Source organism: Salvelinus alpinus, chromosome 3 (assembly GCF_045679555.1).
Source record: "Salvelinus alpinus chromosome 3, SLU_Salpinus.1, whole genome shotgun sequence".
In the NCBI taxonomy this organism is placed as follows: domain Eukaryota; kingdom Metazoa; phylum Chordata; class Actinopteri; order Salmoniformes; family Salmonidae; genus Salvelinus; species Salvelinus alpinus.
In genome coordinates, this window is record NC_092088.1 from 109,850,761 (window position 1) to 109,874,758 (window position 23,998).

The window sequence follows — 23,998 nt, forward strand, 5'->3', positions numbered from 1 at the left end:
TTCAAAAAAAATGCATATTTTAGCTATAAATCAGTTTTACATTACTGCTACCATCTTAGCCACCATCATAGCTACAGTCAGAAATCGCACGGCAGTAGCCAGAGAAAACAGACACCAACGTCAACTACTAATTTCACATCAGAAAAGATTTCAGAGAAATATATGGTGGATAGCTAATGAAAGAGAAAGATCTTGTGAATACAGACAATATTTCAGATTCTTTAAATGTTTTACAGCGAAAACACCACATATATTCATGTTAGCTCACCACCAAATACAAAAAGAGAGACAGATATTTTTCACAGCACCGGTAGCATGCAGCTAGCATGCAGCTAGCATGCAAAGCCAACCTAACTAACCTAGAACTAACCTAAATAACCTAGAAAAAACTCCCTCAGATGACAGTCCTATAACATGTTACACAATAAATCTATGTTTTGTTCGAAAAAGTTGAATATTTTAGCTATAAATCAGTTTTACATTACTGCTACCATCTTAGCCACCATCATAGCTACAGTCAGAAATCGCACGGCAGTAGCCAGAGAAAACAGACACCAACGTCAACTACTAATTTCACATCAGAAAAGATTTCAGAAAAATATATGGTGGATCGCTAATGAAAGAGAAAGATCTTGTGAATACAGACAATATTTCCGATTTCTGAAGTGTTTTACAGCGAAAACACAATATATCGTTATATTAGCTTACTACAATAGCTAACACACAGCAGCATTGATTCTAGTCAAACGCTAGCGATAGCACAGTTCGACAGATATATGAAAAAGCATCCCAAATTGGGTCCTTATCTTTGTTGATTTTCCATCAGAATGTTCTCCAAAGGGTCCTTTGTTCAGAACCGTGTTCATTTGGACCTAGAACGAACGATGTCCCTGTTGAATTAGCATGACACACTGGCCATGCCGTGCTAACCTCTCCGTCTTGACAAAATTCTTGCGTCGCATCACGTCTAAAGTCCAGAATAAATTTCAATAATATAATTAAAGTATATTGAAAAAACATACTTTAGGATGATTTTGTGACATGTATCAAAGAAAATCGAAGCTGGAGGTCATATTCACCTATAACGAGTGTTTTCCAGGAGCGCAGTCCAGTTCCTACTTCGCGCCCAGAAAAAAATATAAAGTGCGCACTTATCACTCAAAGAGGTTCTTTTCAGTCCCTGACAGAGATAATCAAGTCATTTTTTCTCTCACTTCCGCATGACAACCAGGGGAAGATGTGTGACGTGTTTGTACAGTCCTAAGTGCCAAGGCCTTTTATAGAGAGTATCTTGAAGAGAGACATAGCTTCTTGGAAATGTCACTTTTTACAGAAAATGGGCTGTAAAAAGAGTTATGTTTCACTTAGAGAAATAATTAAACCTGTTTTAGAAACTAGAAGGTGTTTTCTATCCAAAGGTAATAAATAATATGCATATTGTACGAGCAAGAATTGAGTACGAGGCCGTTTGAAATGGCCACCTCTTTCCACTGCTTATACTTACTGCTGATTTTTGAGCCATAAGAGGTTAACACGCGAAAGGTCCCCGGTTCAAAACCGGGTGGAAACAGTGCTCTTTGACACATTCAGTAAGAACTGTATTTATAACAGTGAATAGTTGCTTTCATAAATGCTTTATTTTGGAAATTCAAATAAATGATGTGAATATCGGTAAAATTTGGTTTAGTCCTTGCAAAAATCACATGCGGCAGTTTCTGTAGTGTAGTGGTTATCACGTTCGCTTAACACGCGAAAGGTCCCTGGTTTGAAACCGGGTGGAAAAAGTGCTTTAATTCATAAATGCCTTATATTGGAAATTCAAATACATGCAGTGAATATCAGTAAAATTTGGTTTAGTCCTTGCAAAAATCACATGCGGCAGTTTCTGTAGTGTAGTGGTTATCACGTTCGCTTAACATGCGAAAGGTCCCTGGTTTGAAACCGGGTGGAAAAAGTGCTTTCTTTCATAAATGCCTTATATTGGAAATTCAAATACATGCAGTGAATATCAGTAAAATTTGGTTTAGTCCTTGCAAAAACCACATGCAGCGATTTCTGTAATGTAGTGGTTATCACATTCGCTTCACACGCGAAAGGTCCCCGGTTCGAAACCGGGTGGAAACAGTGCTCTTTGACACATTCAGTAAGAACTGTATTTATAACAGAGAATAATAATATTTTGGATATTCAAATACATGCAGTGAATAGCAGTAAAATTTGGTTTAGTCCTTGCAAAAATCACATGCGGCAGTTTCTGTAGTGTAGTGGTTATCACGTTCGCTTAACACGCGAAAGGTCCCCGGTTCAAAACCGGGTGGAAACAGTGCATTCTTTCATAAATGCCTTATTTTGGAAATTCAAAAACATGCAGTGAATATCAGTAAAATTTTGTTTAGTCCTTGCAAAAATCACATGCGGCAGTTTCTGTAATGTAGTGGTTTTCACGTTCGCTTTCCACGCGAAAGGTCCCCGGTTCAAAACCGGGTGGAAACAGTGCTCTTTGACACATTCAGTAAGAACTGTATTTATAACAGTGAATAGTTGCTTTCATAAATGCCTTATTTTGGAAATTCAAAGACATGCAGTGAATATCAGTAAAATTTGGTTTAGTCCTTGCAAAAATCACATGCGGCAGTTTCTGTAGTGTAGTGGTTATCACTTTCGCTTTACACGCGAAAGGTCCCCGGTTTGAAACCGGGTGGAAACAGTGCTCTTTGACACATTCAGTAAGAACTGTATTTATAACAGTGAATAGTTGCTTTCATAAATGCCTTATTTTGGAAATTCAAAGACATGCAGTGAATATCAGTAAAATTTGGTTTAGTCCTTGCAAAAATCACATGCAGCAGTTTCTGTAGTGTAGTGGTTATCCCGTTCGCTTAACACGCGAAAGGTCCCTGGTTTGAAACCGGGTGGAAAAAGTGCTTTCTTTCATAAATGCCTTATTTTGGAAATTCAAATACATGCAGTGAATATCAGTAAAATTTGGTTTAGTCCTTGCAAAAACCACATGAAGCAGTTTTTGTAGAGTAGTGGTTATCACATTCGCTTCACACGCGAAAGGTCCCAGGTTCGAAACCGGGTGAAAACAGTGCTCTTTGACACATTCAGTAAGAACTCTATTCATAACAGTGAATAGTTGCTTTCATAAATGCCTTATTTTGGAAATTCAAAGACATGAATTGAATATCAGTAAAATTTGGTTTAGTCCTTGCAAGAATCACATGCAGCAGTTTCTGTAGTGTAGTGGTTATCACGTTTGCTTAACACGCGAAAGGTCCCCGGTTCGAAACCGGGTGTAAACAGTGCTGTTTAACACATTCAGTAAGAACTCTATTTATCACAGTGAATAGTTGCTTTCATAAATGCCTTATTTTGGAAATTCAAATAAATGATGTGAATATCAGTAAAATTTGGTTTAGTCCTTGAAAAACCACAAGCAGCAGTTTCTGTAGTGTAGTGGTTATCACGTTTGCTTAACACGCGAAAGGTCACCGGTTCGAAACCGGGTGGAAACAGTGCTCTTTGACACATTCAGTAAGAACTGTATTTATAACAGTGAATAGTTGCTTTCATAAATGCCTTATTTTGGAAATTCAAATACATGCAGTGAATAGCAGTAAAATTTGGTTTAGTCCTTGCAAAAATCACATGCGGCAGTTTCTGTAGTGTAGTGGTTATCATGTTCGCTTTACACGCGAAAGGTCCCTGGTTCGAAACCGGGTGGAAACAGTGCTGTTTGACACATTCAGTAAGAACTGTATTTATAACAGTGAATAGTTGCTTTCATAAATGCCTTATTTTGGAAATTCAAAGACATGCAGTGAATATCAGTAAAATTTGGTTTAGTCCTTGCAAAAATCATATGCGGCAGTTTCTGTAGTGTAGTGTTTATCACGTTCGCTTTACACGCGAAAGGTCCCCGGTTCGAAACCGGGTGGAAACAGTGCTCTTTGACACATTCAGTAAGAACTGTATTTATAACAGTGAATAGTTGCTTTCATAAATGCCTGATTTTGGAAATTCAAAGACATGCAGTGAATATCAGTAAAATTTGGTTTAGTCCTTGCAAAAACCACATGCAGCATTTTCTGTAGTGTAGTGGTTATCACGTTCGCTTAACACGCGAAAGGTCACCGGTTCGAAACCGGGTGGAAACAGTGCTCTTTGACACATTCAGTAAGAACTGTATTTATAACAGTGAATAGTTGCTTTCATAAATGCCTTATTTTGGAAATTCAAATAAATGATGTGAATATCAGTAAAATTTGGTTTAGTCCTTGCAAAAATCACATGCAGCAGTTTCTGTAGTGTAGTGGTTATCACGTTCGCTTAACACGCGAAAGGTCCCCGGTTCAAAACCGGGTGGAAACAGTGCATTCTTTCATAAATGCCTTATTTTGGAAATTCAAAAACATGCAGTGAATATCAGTAAAATTTGGTTTAGTCCTTGCAAAAACCACATGCAGCAGTTTCTGTAGTGTAGTGGTTATCACATTCGCTTCACACGCGAAAGGTCCCCGGTTCGAAACCGGGTGGAAACAGTGTTCTTTGACACATTCAGTAAGAACTGTGTTTATAACAGAGAATAATAATATTTTGGAAATTCAAATACATGCAGTGAATAGCAGTAAAATTTGGTTTAGTCCTTGCAAAAATCACATGCGGCAGTTTCTGTAGTGTAGTGGTTATCACGTTCGCTTTACACGTGAAAGGTCCCCGGTTCGAAACCGGGTGGAAACAGTGCTCTTTGACACATTCAGTAAGAACTGTATTTATAACAGTGAATAGTTGCTTTCATAAATGCCTTATTTTGGAAATTCAAAGACATGCAGTGAATATCAGTAAAATTTGGTTTAGTCCTTGCAAAAATAATACGCGGCAGTTTCTGTAGTGTAGTGGTTATCATGTTCGCTTTACACACGAAAGGTCCCCAGTTCGAAACCGGGTGGAAACAGTGCTCTTTGACACATTCAGTAAGAACTGTATTTATAACAGTGAATAGCTGCTTTCATAAGTGCCTTATTTAGGAAATTCAAAGACATGCAGTGAATATCAGTAAAATTTGGTTTAGTCCTTGCAAAAATCACATGCAGCAGTTTCTGTAGTGTAGTGGTTATCACGTTCGCTTAACACGCGAAAGGTCCCCGGTTCGAAACCGGGTGGAAACAGTGCTCTTTGACACATTCAGTAAGAACTCTATTCATAACAGTGAATAGTTGCTTTCATAAATGCCTTATTTTGGAAATTCAAAGACATGAATTGAATATCAGTAAAATTTGGTTTAGTCCTTGCAAGAATCACATGCAGCAGTTTCTGTAGTGTAGTGGTTATCACGTTTGCTTAACACGCGAAAGGTCCCCGGTTCGAAACCGGGTGTAAACAGTGCTGTTTAACACATTCAGTAAGAACTGTATTTATCACAGTGAATAGTTGCTTTCATAAATGCCTTATTTTGGAAATTCAAATAAATGATGTGAATATCAGTAAAATTTGGTTTAGTCCTTGAAAAACCACAAGCAGCAGTTTCTGTAGTGTAGTGGTTATCACATTCGCTTCACACGCGAAAAGTCCCCGGTTCGAAACCGGGTGGAAACAGTGCTCTTTGACACATTCAGTAAGAACTGTATTTATAACAGTGAATAGTTGCTTTCATAAATGCCTTATTTTGGAAATTCAAAGACATGTAGTGAATATCAGTAAAATTTGGTTTAGTCCTTGCAAAAATCACATGCAGCAGTTTCTGTAGTGTAGTGGTTATCACGTTCGCTTAACACGCGAAAGGTCACCGGTTCGAAACCGGGTGGAAACAGTGCTCTTTGACACATTCAGTAAGAACGGTATTTATAACAGTGAATAGTTGCTTTCATAAATGCCTTATTTTGGAAATTCAAATACATGCAGTGAATAGCAGTAAAATTTGGTTTAGTCCTTGCAAAAATCACATGCGGCAGTTTCTGTAGTGTAGTGGTTATCACGTTCGCTTTACACGCGAAAGGTCCCTGGTTCGAAACCGGGTGGAAACAGTGCTCTTTGACACATTCAGTAAGAACTGTATTTATAACAGTGAATAGTTGCTTTCATAAATGCCTTATTTTGGAAATTCAAAGACATGCAGTGAATATCAGTAAAATTTGGTTTAGTCCTTGCAAAAATCATATGCGGCAGTTTCTGTAGTGTAGTGTTTATCACGTTCGCTTTACACGCGAAAGGTCCCCGGTTCGAAACCGGGTGGAAACAGTGCTCTTTGACACATTCAGTAAGAACTGTATTTATAACAGTGAATAGTTGCTTTCATAAATGCCTGATTTTGGAAATTCAAAGACATGCAGTGAATATCAGTAAAATTTGGTTTAGTCCTTGCAAAAATCACATGCAGCATTTTCTGTAGTGTAGTGGTTATCACGTTCGCTTAACACGCGAAAGGTCACCGGTTCGAAACCGGGTGGAAACAGTGCTCTTTGACACATTCAGTAAGAACTGTATTTATAACAGTGAATAGTTGCTTTCATAAATGCCTTATTTTGGAAATTCAAATAAATGATGTGAATATCAGTAAAATTTGGTTTAGTCCTTGCAAAAATCACATGCAGCAGTTTCTGTAGTGTAGTGGTTATCACGTTCGCTTAACACGCGAAAGGTCCCCGGTTCAAAACCGGGTGGAAACAGTGCATTCTTTCATAAATGCCTTATTTTGGAAATTCAAAAACATGCAGTGAATATCAGTAAAATTTGGTTTAGTCCTTGCAAAAATCACATGCAGCATTTTCTGTAGTGTAGTGGTTATCACGTTCGCTTAACACGCGAAAGGTCACCGGTTCGAAACCGGGTGGAAACAGTGCTCTTTGACACATTCAGTAAGAACTGTATTTATAACAGTGAATAGTTGCTTTCATAAATGCCTGATTTTGGAAATTCAAAGACATGCAGTGAATATCAGTAAAATTTGGTTTAGTCCTTGCAAAAATCACATGCAGCATTTTCTGTAGTGTAGTGGTTATCACGTTCGCTTAACACGCGAAAGGTCACCGGTTCGAAACCGGGTGGAAACAGTGCTCTTTGACACATTCAGTAAGAACTGTATTTATAACAGTGAATAGTTGCTTTCATAAATGCCTTATTTTGGAAATTCAAATAAATGATGTGAATATCAGTAAAATTTGGTTTAGTCCTTGCAAAAACCACATGCAGCAGTTTCTGTAGTGTAGTGGTTATCACATTTGCTTCACACGCGAAAGGTCCCCGGTTCGAAACCGGGTGGAAACAGTGCTCTTTGACACATTCAGTAAGAACTGTATTTATAACAGAGAATAATAATATTTTGGAAATTCAAATACATGCAGTGAATAGCAGTAAAATTTGGTTTAGTCCTTGCAAAAATCACATGCGGCAGTTTCTGTAGTGTAGTGGTTATCACGTTCGCTTTACACGCGAAAGGTCCCCGGTTCGAAACCGGGTGGAAACAGTGCTCTTTGACACATTCAGTAAGAACTGTATTTATAACAGTGAATAGTTGCTTTCATAAATGCCTTATTTTGGAAATTCAAAGACATGCAGTGAATATCAGTAAAATTTGGTTTAGTCCTTGCAAAAATAATACGCGGCAGTTTCTGTAGTGTAGTGGTTATCACGTTTGCTTAACACGCGAAAGGTCCCCGGTCAAAACCGGGTGGAAACAGTGCTTTCTTTCATAAATGCCTTATTTTGGAATTTCAAATACATGCAGTGAATATCAGTAAAATTTGGTTTAGTACTTGCAAAAACCACATGCAGCAGTTTCTGTAGTGTAGTGGTTATCACATTTGCTTCACACGCGAAAGGTCCCCGGTTCGAAACCGGGTGGAAACAGTGCTCTTTGACACATTCAGTAAGAACTGTATTTATAACAGAGAATAATAATATTTTGGATATTCAAATACATGCAGTGAATAGCAGTAAAATTTGGTTTAGTCCTTGCAAAAATCACATGCGGCAGTTTCTGTAGTGTAGTGGTTATCACGTTCGCTTAACACGTGAAAGGTCCCCGGTTCAAAACCGGGTGGAAACAGTGCATTCTTTCATAAATGCCTTATTTTGGAAATTCAAAAACATGCAGTGAATATCAGTAAAATTTGGTTTAGTCCTTGCAAAAACCACATGCAGCAGTTTCTGTAGTGTAGTGGTTCTCACATTCGCTTCACACGCGAAAGGTCCCCGGTTTGAAACCGGGTGGAAACAGTGCTCTTTGACACATTCAGTAAGAACTGTATTTATAACAGAGAATAATAATATTTTGGAAATTCAAATACATGCAGTGAATAGCAGTAAAATTTCGTTTAGTCCTTGCAAAAATCACATGCGGCAGTTTCTGTAGTGTAGTGGTTATCACGTTTGCTTAACACGCGAAAGGTCCCCGGTCAAAACCGGGTGGAAACAGTGCTTTCTTTCATAAATGCCTTATTTTGGAAATTCAAATACATGCAGTGAATATCAGTAAAATTTGGTTTAGTCCTTCTAAAAACCACATGCAGCTGTTTCTGTAGTGTAGTGGTTATCACATTTGCTTCACACGCGAAAGGTCCCCGGTTCGAAACCGGGTGGAAACAGTGCTCTTTGACACATTCAGTAAGAACTGTATTTATAACAGAGAATAATAATATTTTGGATATTCAAATACATGCAGTGAATAGCAGTAAAATTTGGTTTAGTCCTTGCAAAAATCACATGCGGCAGTTTCTGTCATGTAGTGGTTATCACGTTCGCTTAACACGCGAAAGGTCCCCGGTTCAAAACCGGGTGGAAACAGTGCTCTTTGACACATTCAGTAAGAACTGTATTTATAACAGTGAATAGTTGCTTTCATAAATGCCTTATTTTGGAAATTCAAAGACATGCAGTGAATATCAGTAAAATTTGGTTTAGTCCTTGCAAAAATCACATGCGGCAGTTTCTGTAGTGTAGTGGTTATCACTTTCGCTTTACACGCGAAAGGTCCCCGGTTTGAAACCGGGTGGAAACAGTGCTCTTTGACACATTCAGTAAGAACTGTATTTATAACAGTGAATAGTTGCTTTCATAAAAGCCTTATTTTGGAAATTCAAAGACATGCAGTGAATATCAGTAAAATTTGGTTTAGTCCTTGCAAAAATCACATGCAGCAGTTTCTGTAGTGTAGTGGTTATCACGTTCGCTTAACACGCGAAAGGTCCCTGGTTTGAAACCGGGTGGAAAAAGTGCTTTCTTTCATAAATGCCTTATTTTGGAAATTCAAATACATGCAGTGAATATCAGTAAAATTTGGTTTAGTCCTTGCAAAAACCACATGAAGCAGTTTTTGTAGAGTAGTGGTTATCACATTCGCTTCACACGCGAAAGGTCCCAGGTTCGAAACCGGGTGAAAACAGTGCTCTTTGACACATTCAGTAAGAACTCTATTCATAACAGTGAATAGTTGCTTTCATAAATGCCTTATTTTGGAAATTCAAAGACATGAATTGAATATCAGTAAAATTTGGTTTAGTCCTTGCAAGAATCACATGCAGCAGTTTCTGTAGTGTAGTGGTTATCACGTTCGCTTAACACGCGAAAGGTCACCGGTTCGAAACCGGGTGGAAACAGTGCTCTTTGACACATTCAGTAAGAACTGTATTTATAACAGTGAATAGTTGCTTTCATAAATGCCTTATTTTGGAAATTCAAATACATGCAGTGAATAGCAGTAAAATTTGGTTTAGTCCTTGCAAAAATCACGTGCGTTAGTTTCTGTAGTGTAGTGGTTATCACGTTCGCTTTACACGCGAAAGGTCCCTGGTTCGAAACCGGGTGGAAACAGTGCTCTTTGACACATTCAGTAAGAACTGTATTTATAACAGTGAATAGTTGCTTTCATAAATGCCTTATTTTGGAAATTCAAAGACATGCAGTGAATATCAGTAAAATTTGGTTTAGTCCTTGCAAAAATCATATGCGGCAGTTTCTGTAGTGTAGTGTTTATCACGTTCGCTTTACACGCGAAAGGTCCCCGGTTCGAAACCGGGTGGAAACAGTGCTCTTTGACACATTCAGTAAGAACTGTATTTATAACAGTGAATAGTTGCTTTCATAAATGCCTGATTTTGGAAATTCAAAGACATGCAGTGAATATCAGTAAAATTTGGTTTAGTCCTTGCAAAAATCACATGCAGCATTTTCTGTAGTGTAGTGGTTATCACGTTCGCTTAACACGCGAAAGGTCACCGGTTCGAAACCGGGTGGAAACAGTGCTGTTTGACACATTCAGTAAGAACTGTATTTATAACAGTGAATAGTTGCTTTCATAAATGCCTTATTTTGGAAATTCAAATAAATGATGTGAATATCAGTAAAATTTGGTTTAGTCCTTGCAAAAATCACATGCAGCAGTTTCTGTAGTGTAGTGGTTATCATGTTCGCTTAACACGCGAAAGGTCCCCCGGTTCAAAACCGGGTGGAAACAGTGCATTCTTTCATAAATGCCTTATTTTGGAAATTCAAAAACATGCAGTGAATATCAGTAAAATTTGGTTTAGTCCTTGCAAAAATCACATGTGGCAGTTTCTGTAGTGTAGTGGTTATCACGTTCGCTTTACACGCGAAAGGTCCCCGGTTCGAAACCGGGTGGAAACAGTGCTCTTTGACACATTCAGTAAGAACTGTATTTATAACAGAGAATAATAATATTTTGGAAATTCAAATACATGCAGTGAATAGCAGTAAAATTTGGTTTAGTCCTTGCAAAAATCACATGTGGCAGTTTCTGTAGTGTAGTGGTTATCACGTTCGCTTTACACGCGAAAGGTCCCCGGTTCGAAACCGGGTGGAAACAGTGCTCTTTGACACATTCAGTAAGAACTGTATTTATAACAGTGAATAGTTGCTTTCATAAATGCCTTGTTTTGGAAATTCAAAGACATGCAGTGAATATCAGTAAAATTTGGTTTAGTCCTTGCAAAAATAATACGCGGCAGTTTCTGTAGTGTAGTGGTTATCATGTTCGCTTTACACACGAAAGGTCCCCAGTTCGAAACCGGTTGGAAACAGTGCTCTTTGACACATTCAGTAAGAACTGTATTTATAACAGTGAATAGTTGCTTTCATAAGTGCCTTATTTAGGAAATTCAAAGACATGCAGTGAATATCAGTAAAATTTGGTTTAGTCCTTGCAAAAATCACATGCGGCAGTTTCTGTAGTGTAGTGGTTATCACGTTTGCTTAACACGCGAAAGGTCCCCGGTCAAAACCGGGTGGAAACAGTGCTTTCTTTCATAAATGCCTTATTTTGGAAATTCAAATACATGCAGTGAATATCAGTAAAATTTGGTTTAGTCCTTGCAAAAACCACATGCAGCAGTTTCTGTAGTGTAGTGGTTATCACGTTCGCTTTCCACGCGAAAGGTCCCCGGTTCAAAACCGGGTGGAAACAGTGCTCTTTGACACATTCAGTAAGAACTGTATTTATAACAGTGAATAGTTGCTTTCATAAATGCCTTATTTTGGAAATTCAAAGACATGCAGTGAATATCAGTAAAATTTGGTTTAGTCCTTGCAAAAATCACATGCGGCAGTTTCTGTAGTGTAGTGGTTATCACTTTCGCTTTACACGCGAAAGGTCCCCGGTTTGAAACCGGGTGGAAACAGTGCTCTTTGACACATTCAGTAAGAACTGTATTTATAACAGTGAATAGTTGCTTTCATAAAAGCCTTATTTTGGAAATTCAAAGACATGCAGTGAATATCAGTAAAATTTGGTTTAGTCCTTGCAAAAATCACATGCAGCAGTTTCTGTAGTGTAGTGGTTATCATGTTCGCTTAACACGCGAAAGGTCCCCCGGTTCAAAACCGGGTGGAAACAGTGCATTCTTTCATAAATGCCTTATTTTGGAAATTCAAAAACATGCAGTGAATATCAGTAAAATTTGGTTTAGTCCTTGCAAAAATCACATGTGGCAGTTTCTGTAGTGTAGTGGTTATCACGTTCGCTTTACACGCGAAAGGTCCCCGGTTCGAAACCGGGTGGAAACAGTGCTCTTTGACACATTCAGTAAGAACTGTATTTATAACAGAGAATAATAATATTTTGGAAATTCAAATACATGCAGTGAATAGCAGTAAAATTTGGTTTAGTCCTTGCAAAAATCACATGTGGCAGTTTCTGTAGTGTAGTGGTTATCACGTTCGCTTTACACGCGAAAGGTCCCCGGTTCGAAACCGGGTGGAAACAGTGCTCTTTGACACATTCAGTAAGAACTGTATTTATAACAGTGAATAGTTGCTTTCATAAATGCCTTGTTTTGGAAATTCAAAGACATGCAGTGAATATCAGTAAAATTTGGTTTAGTCCTTGCAAAAACCACATGAAGCAGTTTTTGTAGAGTAGTGGTTATCACATTCGCTTCACACGCGAAAGGTCCCAGGTTCGAAACCGGGTGAAAACAGTGCTCTTTGACACATTCAGTAAGAACTCTATTCATAACAGTGAATAGTTGCTTTCATAAATGCCTTATTTTGGAAATTCAAAGACATGAATTGAATATCAGTAAAATTTGGTTTAGTCCTTGCAAGAATCACATGCAGCAGTTTCTGTAGTGTAGTGGTTATCACGTTCGCTTAACACGCGAAAGGTCACCGGTTCGAAACCGGGTGGAAACAGTGCTCTTTGACACATTCAGTAAGAACTGTATTTATAACAGTGAATAGTTGCTTTCATAAATGCCTTATTTTGGAAATTCAAATACATGCAGTGAATAGCAGTAAAATTTGGTTTAGTCCTTGCAAAAATCACGTGCGTTAGTTTCTGTAGTGTAGTGGTTATCACGTTCGCTTTACACGCGAAAGGTCCCTGGTTCGAAACCGGGTGGAAACAGTGCTCTTTGACACATTCAGTAAGAACTGTATTTATAACAGTGAATAGTTGCTTTCATAAATGCCTTATTTTGGAAATTCAAAGACATGCAGTGAATATCAGTAAAATTTGGTTTAGTCCTTGCAAAAATCATATGCGGCAGTTTCTGTAGTGTAGTGTTTATCACGTTCGCTTTACACGCGAAAGGTCCCCGGTTCGAAACCGGGTGGAAACAGTGCTCTTTGACACATTCAGTAAGAACTGTATTTATAACAGTGAATAGTTGCTTTCATAAATGCCTGATTTTGGAAATTCAAAGACATGCAGTGAATATCAGTAAAATTTGGTTTAGTCCTTGCAAAAATCACATGCAGCATTTTCTGTAGTGTAGTGGTTATCACGTTCGCTTAACACGCGAAAGGTCACCGGTTCGAAACCGGGTGGAAACAGTGCTGTTTGACACATTCAGTAAGAACTGTATTTATAACAGTGAATAGTTGCTTTCATAAATGCCTTATTTTGGAAATTCAAATAAATGATGTGAATATCAGTAAAATTTGGTTTAGTCCTTGCAAAAATCACATGCAGCAGTTTCTGTAGTGTAGTGGTTATCATGTTCGCTTAACACGCGAAAGGTCCCCCGGTTCAAAACCGGGTGGAAACAGTGCATTCTTTCATAAATGCCTTATTTTGGAAATTCAAAAACATGCAGTGAATATCAGTAAAATTTGGTTTAGTCCTTGCAAAAATCACATGTGGCAGTTTCTGTAGTGTAGTGGTTATCACGTTCGCTTTACACGCGAAAGGTCCCCGGTTCGAAACCGGGTGGAAACAGTGCTCTTTGACACATTCAGTAAGAACTGTATTTATAACAGAGAATAATAATATTTTGGAAATTCAAATACATGCAGTGAATAGCAGTAAAATTTGGTTTAGTCCTTGCAAAAATCACATGTGGCAGTTTCTGTAGTGTAGTGGTTATCACGTTCGCTTTACACGCGAAAGGTCCCCGGTTCGAAACCGGGTGGAAACAGTGCTCTTTGACACATTCAGTAAGAACTGTATTTATAACAGTGAATAGTTGCTTTCATAAATGCCTTGTTTTGGAAATTCAAAGACATGCAGTGAATATCAGTAAAATTTGGTTTAGTCCTTGCAAAAATAATACGCGGCAGTTTCTGTAGTGTAGTGGTTATCATGTTCGCTTTACACACGAAAGGTCCCCAGTTCGAAACCGGTTGGAAACAGTGCTCTTTGACACATTCAGTAAGAACTGTATTTATAACAGTGAATAGTTGCTTTCATAAGTGCCTTATTTAGGAAATTCAAAGACATGCAGTGAATATCAGTAAAATTTGGTTTAGTCCTTGCAAAAATCACATGCGGCAGTTTCTGTAGTGTAGTGGTTATCACGTTTGCTTAACACGCGAAAGGTCCCCGGTCAAAACCGGGTGGAAACAGTGCTTTCTTTCATAAATGCCTTATTTTGGAAATTCAAATACATGCAGTGAATATCAGTAAAATTTGGTTTAGTCCTTGCAAAAACCACATGCAGCAGTTTCTGTAGTGTAGTGGTTATCACGTTCGCTTTCCACGCGAAAGGTCCCCGGTTCAAAACCGGGTGGAAACAGTGCTCTTTGACACATTCAGTAAGAACTGTATTTATAACAGTGAATAGTTGCTTTCATAAATGCCTTATTTTGGAAATTCAAAGACATGCAGTGAATATCAGTAAAATTTGGTTTAGTCCTTGCAAAAATCACATGCGGCAGTTTCTGTAGTGTAGTGGTTATCACTTTCGCTTTACACGCGAAAGGTCCCCGGTTTGAAACCGGGTGGAAACAGTGCTCTTTGACACATTCAGTAAGAACTGTATTTATAACAGTGAATAGTTGCTTTCATAAAAGCCTTATTTTGGAAATTCAAAGACATGCAGTGAATATCAGTAAAATTTGGTTTAGTCCTTGCAAAAATCACATGCAGCAGTTTCTGTAGTGTAGTGGTTATCATGTTCGCTTAACACGCGAAAGGTCCCCCGGTTCAAAACCGGGTGGAAACAGTGCATTCTTTCATAAATGCCTTATTTTGGAAATTCAAAAACATGCAGTGAATATCAGTAAAATTTGGTTTAGTCCTTGCAAAAATCACATGTGGCAGTTTCTGTAGTGTAGTGGTTATCACGTTCGCTTTACACGCGAAAGGTCCCCGGTTCGAAACCGGGTGGAAACAGTGCTCTTTGACACATTCAGTAAGAACTGTATTTATAACAGAGAATAATAATATTTTGGAAATTCAAATACATGCAGTGAATAGCAGTAAAATTTGGTTTAGTCCTTGCAAAAATCACATGTGGCAGTTTCTGTAGTGTAGTGGTTATCACGTTCGCTTTACACGCGAAAGGTCCCCGGTTCGAAACCGGGTGGAAACAGTGCTCTTTGACACATTCAGTAAGAACTGTATTTATAACAGTGAATAGTTGCTTTCATAAATGCCTTGTTTTGGAAATTCAAAGACATGCAGTGAATATCAGTAAAATTTGGTTTAGTCCTTGCAAAAATAATACGCGGCAGTTTCTGTAGTGTAGTGGTTATCATGTTCGCTTTACACACGAAAGGTCCCCAGTTCGAAACCGGTTGGAAACAGTGCTCTTTGACACATTCAGTAAGAACTGTATTTATAACAGTGAATAGTTGCTTTCATAAGTGCCTTATTTAGGAAATTCAAAGACATGCAGTGAATATCAGTAAAATTTGGTTTAGTCCTTGCAAAAATCACATGCGGCAGTTTCTGTAGTGTAGTGGTTATCACGTTTGCTTAACACGCGAAAGGTCCCCGGTCAAAACCGGGTGGAAACAGTGCTTTCTTTCATAAATGCCTTATTTTGGAAATTCAAATACATGCAGTGAATATCAGTAAAATTTGGTTTAGTCCTTGCAAAAACCACATGCAGCAGTTTCTGTAGTGTAGTGGTTATCACGTTCGCTTTCCACGCGAAAGGTCCCCGGTTCGAAACCGGGTGGAAACAGTGCTCTTTTCCACATTCAGAAAGAACTGTATTTCTAACAGTGAATAGTTGCTTTCATAAATGCCTTATTTTGGAAATTCAAAGACATGCAGTGAATATCAGTAAAATTTGGTTTAGTCCTTGCAAAAATCACATGCGGCAGTTTCTGTAGTGTAGTGGTTATCACTTTCGCTTTACACGCGAAAGGTCCCCGGTTTGAAACCGGGTGGAAACAGTGCTCTTTGACACATTCAGTAAGAACTGTATTTATAACAGTGAATAGTTGCTTTCATAAAAGCCTTATTTTGGAAATTCAAAGACATGCAGTGAATATCAGTAAAATTTGGTTTAGTCCTTGCAAAAATCACATGCAGCAGTTTCTGTAGTGTAGTGGTTATCACGTTCGCTTAACACGCGAAAGGTCCCTGGTTTGAAACCGGGTGGAAAAAGTGCTTTCTTTCATAAATGCCTTATTTTGGAAATTCAAATACATGCAGTGAATATCAGTAAAATTTGGTTTAGTCCTTGCAAAAACCACATGAAGCAGTTTTTGTAGAGTAGTGGTTATCACATTCGCTTCACACGCGAAAGGTCCCAGGTTCGAAACCGGGTGGAAACAGTGCTCTTTGACACATTCAGTAAGAACTCTATTCATAACAGTGAATAGTTGCTTTCATAAATGCCTTATTTTGGAAATTCAAAGACATGAATTGAATATCAGTAAAATTTGGTTTAGTCCTTGCAAGAATCACATGCAGCAGTTTCTGTAGTGTAGTGGTTATCACGTTTGCTTAACACGCGAAAGGTCCCCGGTTCGAAACCGGGTGTAAACAGTGCTGTTTAACACATTCAGTAAGAACTGTATTTATCACAGTGAATAGTTGCTTTCATAAATGCCTTATTTTGGAAATTCAAATAAATGATGTGAATATCAGTAAAATTTGGTTTAGTCCTTGAAAAACCACAAGCAGCAGTTTCTGTAGTGTAGTGGTTATCACATTCGCTTCACACGCGAAAAGTCCCCGGTTCGAAACCGGGTGGAAACAGTGCTCTTTGACACATTCAGTAAGAACTGTATTTATAACAGTGAATAGTTGCTTTCTTAAATGCCTTATTTTGGAAATTCAAAGACATGCAGTGAATATCAGTAAAATTTGGTTTAGTCCTTGCAAAAATCATATGAGGCAGTTTCTGTAGTGTAGTGGTTATCACGTTCGCTTTACACGCGAAAGGTCACAGGTTCGAAACCGGGTGGAAACAGTGCTCTTTGACACATTCAGTAAGAACTGTATTTATAACAGTGAATAGTTGCTTTCATAAATGCCTTATTTTGGAAATTCAAATACATGCAGTGAATAGCAGTAAAATTTGGTTTAGTCCTTGCAAAAATCACGTGCGGCAGTTTCTGTAGTGTAGTGGTTATCACGTTCGCTTTACACGCGAAAGGTCCCTGGTTCGAAACCGGGTGGAAACAGTGCTCTTTGACACATTCAGTAAGAACTGTATTTATAACAGTGAATAGTTGCTTTCATAAATGCCTTATTTTGGAAATTCAAAGACATGCAGTGAATATCAGTAAAATTTGGTTTAGTCCTTGCAAAAATCATATGCGGCAGTTTCTGTAGTGTAGTGTTTATCACGTTCGCTTTACACGCGAAAGGTCCCCGGTTCGAAACCGGGTGGAAACAGTGCTCTTTGACACATTCAGTAAGAACTGTATTTATAACAGTGAATAGTTGCTTTCATAAATGCCTGATTTTGGAAATTCAAAGACATGCAGTGAATATCAGTAAAATTTGGTTTAGTCCTTGCAAAAATCACATGCAGCATTTTCTGTAGTGTAGTGGTTATCACGTTCGCTTAACACGCGAAAGGTCACCGGTTCGAAACCGGGTGGAAACAGTGCTCTTTGACACATTCAGTAAGAACTGTATTTATAACAGTGAATAGTTGCTTTCATAAATGCCTTATTTTGGAAATTCAAATAAATGATGTGAATATCAGTAAAATTTGGTTTAGTCCTTGCAAAAATCACATGCAGCAGTTTCTGTAGTGTAGTGGTTATCACGTTCGCTTCACACGCGAAAGGTCCCCCGGTTCAAAACCGGGTGGAAACAGTGCATTCTTTCATAAATGCCTTATTTTGGAAATTCAAAAACATGCAGTGAATATCAGTAAAATTTGGTTTAGTCCTTGCAAAAACCACATGCAGCAGTTTCTGTAGTGTAGTGGTTATCTCATTTGCTTCACACGCGAAAGGTCCCCGGTTCGAAACCGGGTGGAAACAGTGCTCTTTGACACATTCAGTAAGAACTGTATTTATAACAGAGAATAATAATATTTTGGAAATTCAAATACATGCAGTGAATAGCAGTAAAATTTGGTTTAGTCCTTGCAAAAATCACATGTGGCAGTTTCTGTAGTGTAGTGGTTATCGCGTTCGCTTTACACGCGAAAGGTCCCCGGTTCGAAACCGGGTGGAAACAGTGCTCTTTGACACATTCAGTAAGAACTGTATTTATAACAGTGAATAGTTGCTTTCATAAATGCCTTATTTTGGAAATTCAAAGACATGCAGTGAATATCAGTAAAATTTGGTTTAGTCCTTGCAAAAATAATACGCGGCAGTTTCTGTAGTGTAGTGGTTATCATGTTCGCTTTACACACGAAAGGTCCCCAGTTCGAAACCGGTTGGAAACAGTGCTCTTTGACACATTCAGTAAGAACTGTATTTATAACAGTGAATAGTTGCTTTCATAAGTGCCTTATTTAGGAAATTCAAAGACATGCAGTGAATATCAGTAAAATTTGGTTTAGTCCTTGCAAAAATCACATGCAGCAGTTTCTGTAGTGTAGTGGTTATCACGTTCGCTTAACACGCGAAAGGTCCCCGGTTCGAAACCGGGTGGAAACAGTGTTCTTTGACACATTCAGTAAGAACTGTATTTATAACAGTGAATAGTTGCTTTCATAAATGCCTTATTTTGGAAATTCAAATAAATGATGTGAATATCAGTAAAATTTGGTTTAGTCCTTGCAAAAACCACATGCAGCAGTTTCTGTAGTGTAGTGGTTATCACATTCGCTTCACACGCGAAAGGTCACCGGTTCGAAACCGGGTGGAAACAGTGATCTTTGACACATTCAGTAAGAACTGTATTTATAACAGTGAATAGTTGCTTTCATAAATGCCTTATTTTGGAAATTCAAATAAATGATGTGAATATCAGTAAAATTTGGTTTAGTCCTTGCAAAAATCACATGCAGCAGTTTCTGTAGTGTAGTGGTTATCACGTTTGCTTAACACGCGAAAGGTCCCCGGTCAAAACCGGGTGGAAACAGTGCTTTCTTTCATAAATGCCTTATTTTGGAAATTCAAATACATGCAGTGAATATCAGTAAAATTTGGTTTAGTCCTTGCAAAAACCACATGCAGCAGTTTCTGTAGTGTAGTGGTTATCACGTTCGCTTCACACGCGGAAGGTCCCCGGTTCAAAACCGGGTGGAAACAGTGCATTCTTTCATAAATGCCTTATTTTGGAAATTCAAAAACATGCAGTGAATATCAGTAAAATTTGGTTTAGTCCTTGCAAAAACCACATGCAGCAGTTTCTGTAGTGTAGTGGTTATCACATTTGCTTCACACGCGAAAGGTCCCCGGTTCGAAACCGGGTGGAAACAGTGCTCTTTGACACATTCAGTAAGAACTGTATTTATAACAGAGAATAATAATATTTTGGAAATTCAAATACATGCAGTGAATAGCAGTAAAATTTGGTTTAGTCCTTGCAAAAAGCACATGCGGCAGTTTCTGTAGTGTAGTGGTTATCACGTTCGCTTTACACGCGAAAGGTCCCCGGTTCGAAACCGGGTGGAAACAGTGCTCTTTGACACATTCAGTACGAACTGTATTTATAACAGTGAATAGTTGCTTTCATAAATGCCTTATTTTGGAAATTCAAAGACATGCAGTGAATATCAGTAAAATTTGGTTTAGTCCTTGCAAAAATAATACGTGGCAGTTTCTGTAGTGTAGTGGTTATCATGTTCGCTTTACACACGAAAGGTCCCCAGTTCGAAACCGGGTGGAAACAGTGCTCTTTGACACATTCAGTAAGAACTGTATTTATAACAGTGAATAGTTGCTTTCATAAGTGCCTTATTTAGGAAATTCAAAGACATGCAGTGAATATCAGTAAAATTTGGTTTAGTCCTTGCAAAAATCACATGCAGCAGTTTCTGTAGTGTAGTGGTTATCACGTTCGCTTAACACGCGAAAGGTCCCCGGTTCGAAACCGGGTGGAAACAGTGCTCTTTGACACATTCAGTAAGAACTGTATTTATAACAGTGAATAGTTGCTTTCATAAATGCCTTATTTTGGAAATTCAAATAAATGATGTGAATATCAGTAAAATTTGGTTTAGTCCTTGCAAAAACCACATGCAGCAGTTTCTGTAGTGTAGTGGTTATCACATTCGCTTCACACGCGAAAGGTCCCCGGTTCGAAACCGGGTGGAAACAGTGATCTTTGGCACATTCAGTACGAACTGTATTTATAACAGTGAATAGTTGCTTTCATAAATGCCTTATTTTGGAAATTCAAATAAATGATGTGAATATCAGTAAAATTTGGTTTAGTCCTTGCAAAAATCACATGCAGCAGTTTCTGTAGTGTAGTGGTTATCACGTTTGCTTCACACGCGAAAGGTCCCCGGTCAAAACCGGGTGGAAACAGTGCTTTCTTTCATAAATGCCTTATTTTGGAAATTCAAATACATGCAGTGAATATCAGTAAAATTTGGTTTAGTCCTTGCAAAAACCACATGCAGCAGTTTCTGTAGTGTAGTGGTTATCACGTTCGCTTCACACGCGAAAGGTCCCCGGTTCAAAACCGGGTGGAAACAGTGCATTCTTTCATAAATGCCTTATTTAGGAAATTCAAAAACATGCAGTGAATATCAGTAAAATTTGGTTTAGTCCTTGCAAAAACCACATGCAGCAGTTTCTGTAGTGTAGTGGTTATCACATTTGCTTCACACGCGAAAGGTCCCCGGTTCGAAACCGGGTGGAAACAGTGCTCTTTGACACATTCAGTAAGAACTGTATTTATAACAGAGAATAATAATATTTTGGAAATTCAAATACATGCAGTGAATAGCAGTAAAATTTGGTTTAGTCCTTGCAAAAAGCACATGCGGCAGTTTCTGTAGTGTAGTGGTTTTCACGTTCGCTTTACATGCGAAAGGTCCCCGGTTCGAAACCGGGTGGAAACAGTGCTCTTTGACACATTCAGTAAGAACTGTATTTATAACAGTGAATAGTTGCTTTCATAAATGCTTTATTTTGAAATTCAAATAAATGATGTGAATATCAGTAAAATTTGGTTTAGTCCTTGCAAAAATCACATGCGGCAGTTTCTGTAGTGTAGTGGTTATCACGTTCGCTTAACACGCGAAAGGTCCCTGGTTTGAAACCGGGTGGAAAAAGTGCTTTCTTTCATAAATGCCTTATATTGGAAATTCAAATACATGCAGTGAATATCAGTAAAATTTGGTTTAGTCCTTGCAAAAACCACATGCAGCGATTTCTGTAATGTAGTGGTTATCACATTCGCTTCACACGCGAAAGGTCCCCGGTTCGAAACCGGGTAGAAACAGTGCTCTTTGACACATTCAGTAAGAACTGTATTTATAACAGTGAATAGTTGCTTTCATAAATGCCTTATTTTGGAAATTCAAAGACATGCAGTGAATATCAGTAAAATTTGGTTTAGTCCTTGCAAAAATCACATGCGGCAGTTTCTGTAGTGTAGTGGTTATCACGTTCGCTTTACACGCGAAAGGTCACCGGGTGGAAACAGTGCTCTTTGACACATTCAGTAAGAACTGTATTCATAACAGTGAATAGTTGCTTTCATAAATGCCTTATTTTGGAAATTCAAAGACATGCAGTGAATATCAGTAAAATTTGGTTTAGTCCTTGCAAAAATCACATGCGGCAGTTTCTGTAGTGTAGTGGTTATCACGTTCGCTTTACACGCGAAAGGTCCCCGGGTGGAAACAGTGCTCTTTGACACATTCAGTAAGAACTGTATTCATAACAGTGAATAGTTGCTTTCATAAATGCCTTATTTTGGAAATTCAAAGACATGCAGTGAATATCAGTCAAATTTGGTTTAGTCCTTGCAAAAATCACATGCGGCAGTTTCTGTAGTGTAGTGGTTATCACGTTCGCTTAACACGCGAAAGGTCCCCGGTTCAAAACCGGGTGGAAACAGTGCATTCTTTCATAAATGCCTTATTTTGGAAATTCAAAAACATGCAGTGAATATCAGTCAAATTTGGTTTAGTCCTTGCAAAAACCACATGCAGCAGTTTCTGTAGTGTAGTGGTTATCACATTCGCTTCACACGCGAAAGGTCCCCGGTTCGAAACCGGGTGGAAACAGTGCTCTTTGACACATTCAGTAAGAACTGTATTTATAACAGAGAATAATAATATTTTGGAAATTCAAATACATGCAGTGAATAGCAGTAAAATTTGGTTTAGTCCTTGCAAAAAGCACATACGGCAGTTTCTGTAGTGTAGTGGTTTTCACGTTCGCTTTACACGCGAAAGGTCCCCGGTTCGAAACCGGGTGGAAACAGTGCTCTTTGACACATTCAGTAAGAACTGTATTTATAACAGTGAATAGTTGCTTTCATAAATGCCTTATTTTGGAAATTCAAAGACATGCAGTGAATATCAGTCAAATTTGGTTTAGTCCTTGCAAAAATCACATGCGGCAGTTTCTGTAGTGTAGTGGTTATCACGTTCGCTTAACACGCGAAAGGTCCCTGGTTTGAAACCGGGTGGAAAAAGTGCTTTCTTTCATAAATGCCTTATATTGGAAATTCAAATACATGCAGTGAATATCAGTAAAATTTGGTTTAGTCCTTGCAAAAACCACATGCAGCGATTTCTGTAATGTAGTGGTTATCACATTCGCTTCACACGCGAAAGGTCCCCGGTTCGAAACCGGGTAGAAACAGTGCTCTTTGACACATTCAGTAAGAACTGTATTTATAACAGTGAATAGTTGCTTTCATAAATGCCTTATTTTGGAAATTCAAAGACATGCAGTGAATATCAGTAAAATTTGGTTTAGTCCTTGCAAAAATCACATGCGGCAGTTTCTGTAGTGTAGTGGTTATCACGTTCGCTTTACACGCGAAAGGTCACCGGGTGGAAACAGTGCTCTTTGACACATTCAGTAAGAACTGTATTCATAACAGTGAATAGTTGCTTTCATAAATGCCTTATTTTGGAAATTCAAAGACATGCAGTGAATATCAGTAAAATTTGGTTTAGTCCTTGCAAAAATCACATGCGGCAGTTTCTGTAGTGTAGTGGTTATCACGTTCGCTTTACACGCGAAAGGTCCCCGGGTGGAAACAGTGCTCTTTGACACATTCAGTAAGAACTGTATTCATAACAGTGAATAGTTGCTTTCATAAATGCCTTATTTTGGAAATTCAAAGACATGCAGTGAATATCAGTAAAATTTGGTTTAGTCCTTGCAAAAATCACATGCGGCAGTTTCTGTAGTGTAGTGGTTATCACATTCGCTTAACACGCGAAAGGTCCCCAGTTCAAAACCGGGTGGAAACAGTGCATTCTTTCATAAATGCCTTATTTTGGAAATTCAAAAACATGCAGTGAATATCAGTAAAATTTGGTTTAGTCCTTGCAAAAACCACATGCTGCAGTTTCTGTAGTGTAGTGGTTATCACATTTGCTTCACACGCGAAAGGTCCCCGGTTCGAAACCGGGTGGAAACAGTGCTCTTTGACACATTCAGTAAGAACTGTATTTATAACAGAGAATAATAATATTTTGGAAATTCAAATACATGCAGTGAATAGCAGTAAAATTTGGTTTAGTCCTTGCAAACAGCACATACGGCAGTTTCTGTAGTGTAGTGGTTTTCACGTTCGCTTTACACGCGAAAGGTCCCCGGTTCGAAACCGGGTGGAAACAGTGCTCTTTGACACATTCAGTAAGAACTGTATTTATAACAGTGAATAGTTGCTTTCATAAATGCTTTATTTTGAAATTCAAATAAATGATGTGAATATCAGTAAAATTTGGTTTAGTCCTTGCAAAAATCACATGCG

The 23,998-nt window shown here is 38.3% G+C and overlaps 1 long non-coding RNA gene and 8 other non-coding genes across 9 annotated transcripts; 8 read left to right on the forward strand and 1 right to left on the reverse strand.

The window, feature by feature from the left end:
* Positions 1-815: 815 nt before the first annotated feature.
* On the reverse strand, positions 816-1,208 carry LOC139571691 (uncharacterized). The gene is made up of 2 exons (XR_011674332.1): positions 1,080-1,208; positions 816-967 (listed from the first exon to the last, which is right to left on the reverse strand). It is a non-coding gene; the product is annotated as an uncharacterized lncRNA (long non-coding RNA).
* Positions 1,209-2,420: 1,212 nt separating this feature from the next.
* trnag-ucc (transfer RNA glycine (anticodon UCC)) lies at positions 2,421-2,493 on the forward strand. The gene has a single exon. It is a non-coding gene; the product is annotated as a tRNA-Gly (tRNA).
* A 2,605-nt stretch (positions 2,494-5,098) lies between these two features.
* Positions 5,099-5,171, forward strand: trnav-aac (transfer RNA valine (anticodon AAC)). Its single transcript has one exon. It is a non-coding gene; the product is annotated as a tRNA-Val (tRNA).
* A 6,175-nt stretch (positions 5,172-11,346) lies between these two features.
* On the forward strand, positions 11,347-11,419 carry trnag-ucc (transfer RNA glycine (anticodon UCC)). Its single transcript has one exon. It is a non-coding gene; the product is annotated as a tRNA-Gly (tRNA).
* Positions 11,420-14,395: 2,976 nt separating this feature from the next.
* trnag-ucc (transfer RNA glycine (anticodon UCC)) lies at positions 14,396-14,468 on the forward strand. The gene has a single exon. It is a non-coding gene; the product is annotated as a tRNA-Gly (tRNA).
* Positions 14,469-15,790: 1,322 nt separating this feature from the next.
* On the forward strand, positions 15,791-15,863 carry trnag-ucc (transfer RNA glycine (anticodon UCC)). Its single transcript has one exon. It is a non-coding gene; the product is annotated as a tRNA-Gly (tRNA).
* A 2,820-nt stretch (positions 15,864-18,683) lies between these two features.
* trnav-aac (transfer RNA valine (anticodon AAC)) lies at positions 18,684-18,756 on the forward strand. The gene has a single exon. It is a non-coding gene; the product is annotated as a tRNA-Val (tRNA).
* Positions 18,757-20,077: 1,321 nt separating this feature from the next.
* On the forward strand, positions 20,078-20,150 carry trnav-aac (transfer RNA valine (anticodon AAC)). The gene has a single exon. It is a non-coding gene; the product is annotated as a tRNA-Val (tRNA).
* Positions 20,151-20,674: 524 nt separating this feature from the next.
* trnav-cac (transfer RNA valine (anticodon CAC)) lies at positions 20,675-20,747 on the forward strand. Its single transcript has one exon. It is a non-coding gene; the product is annotated as a tRNA-Val (tRNA).
* Positions 20,748-23,998: the final 3,251 nt, after the last annotated feature.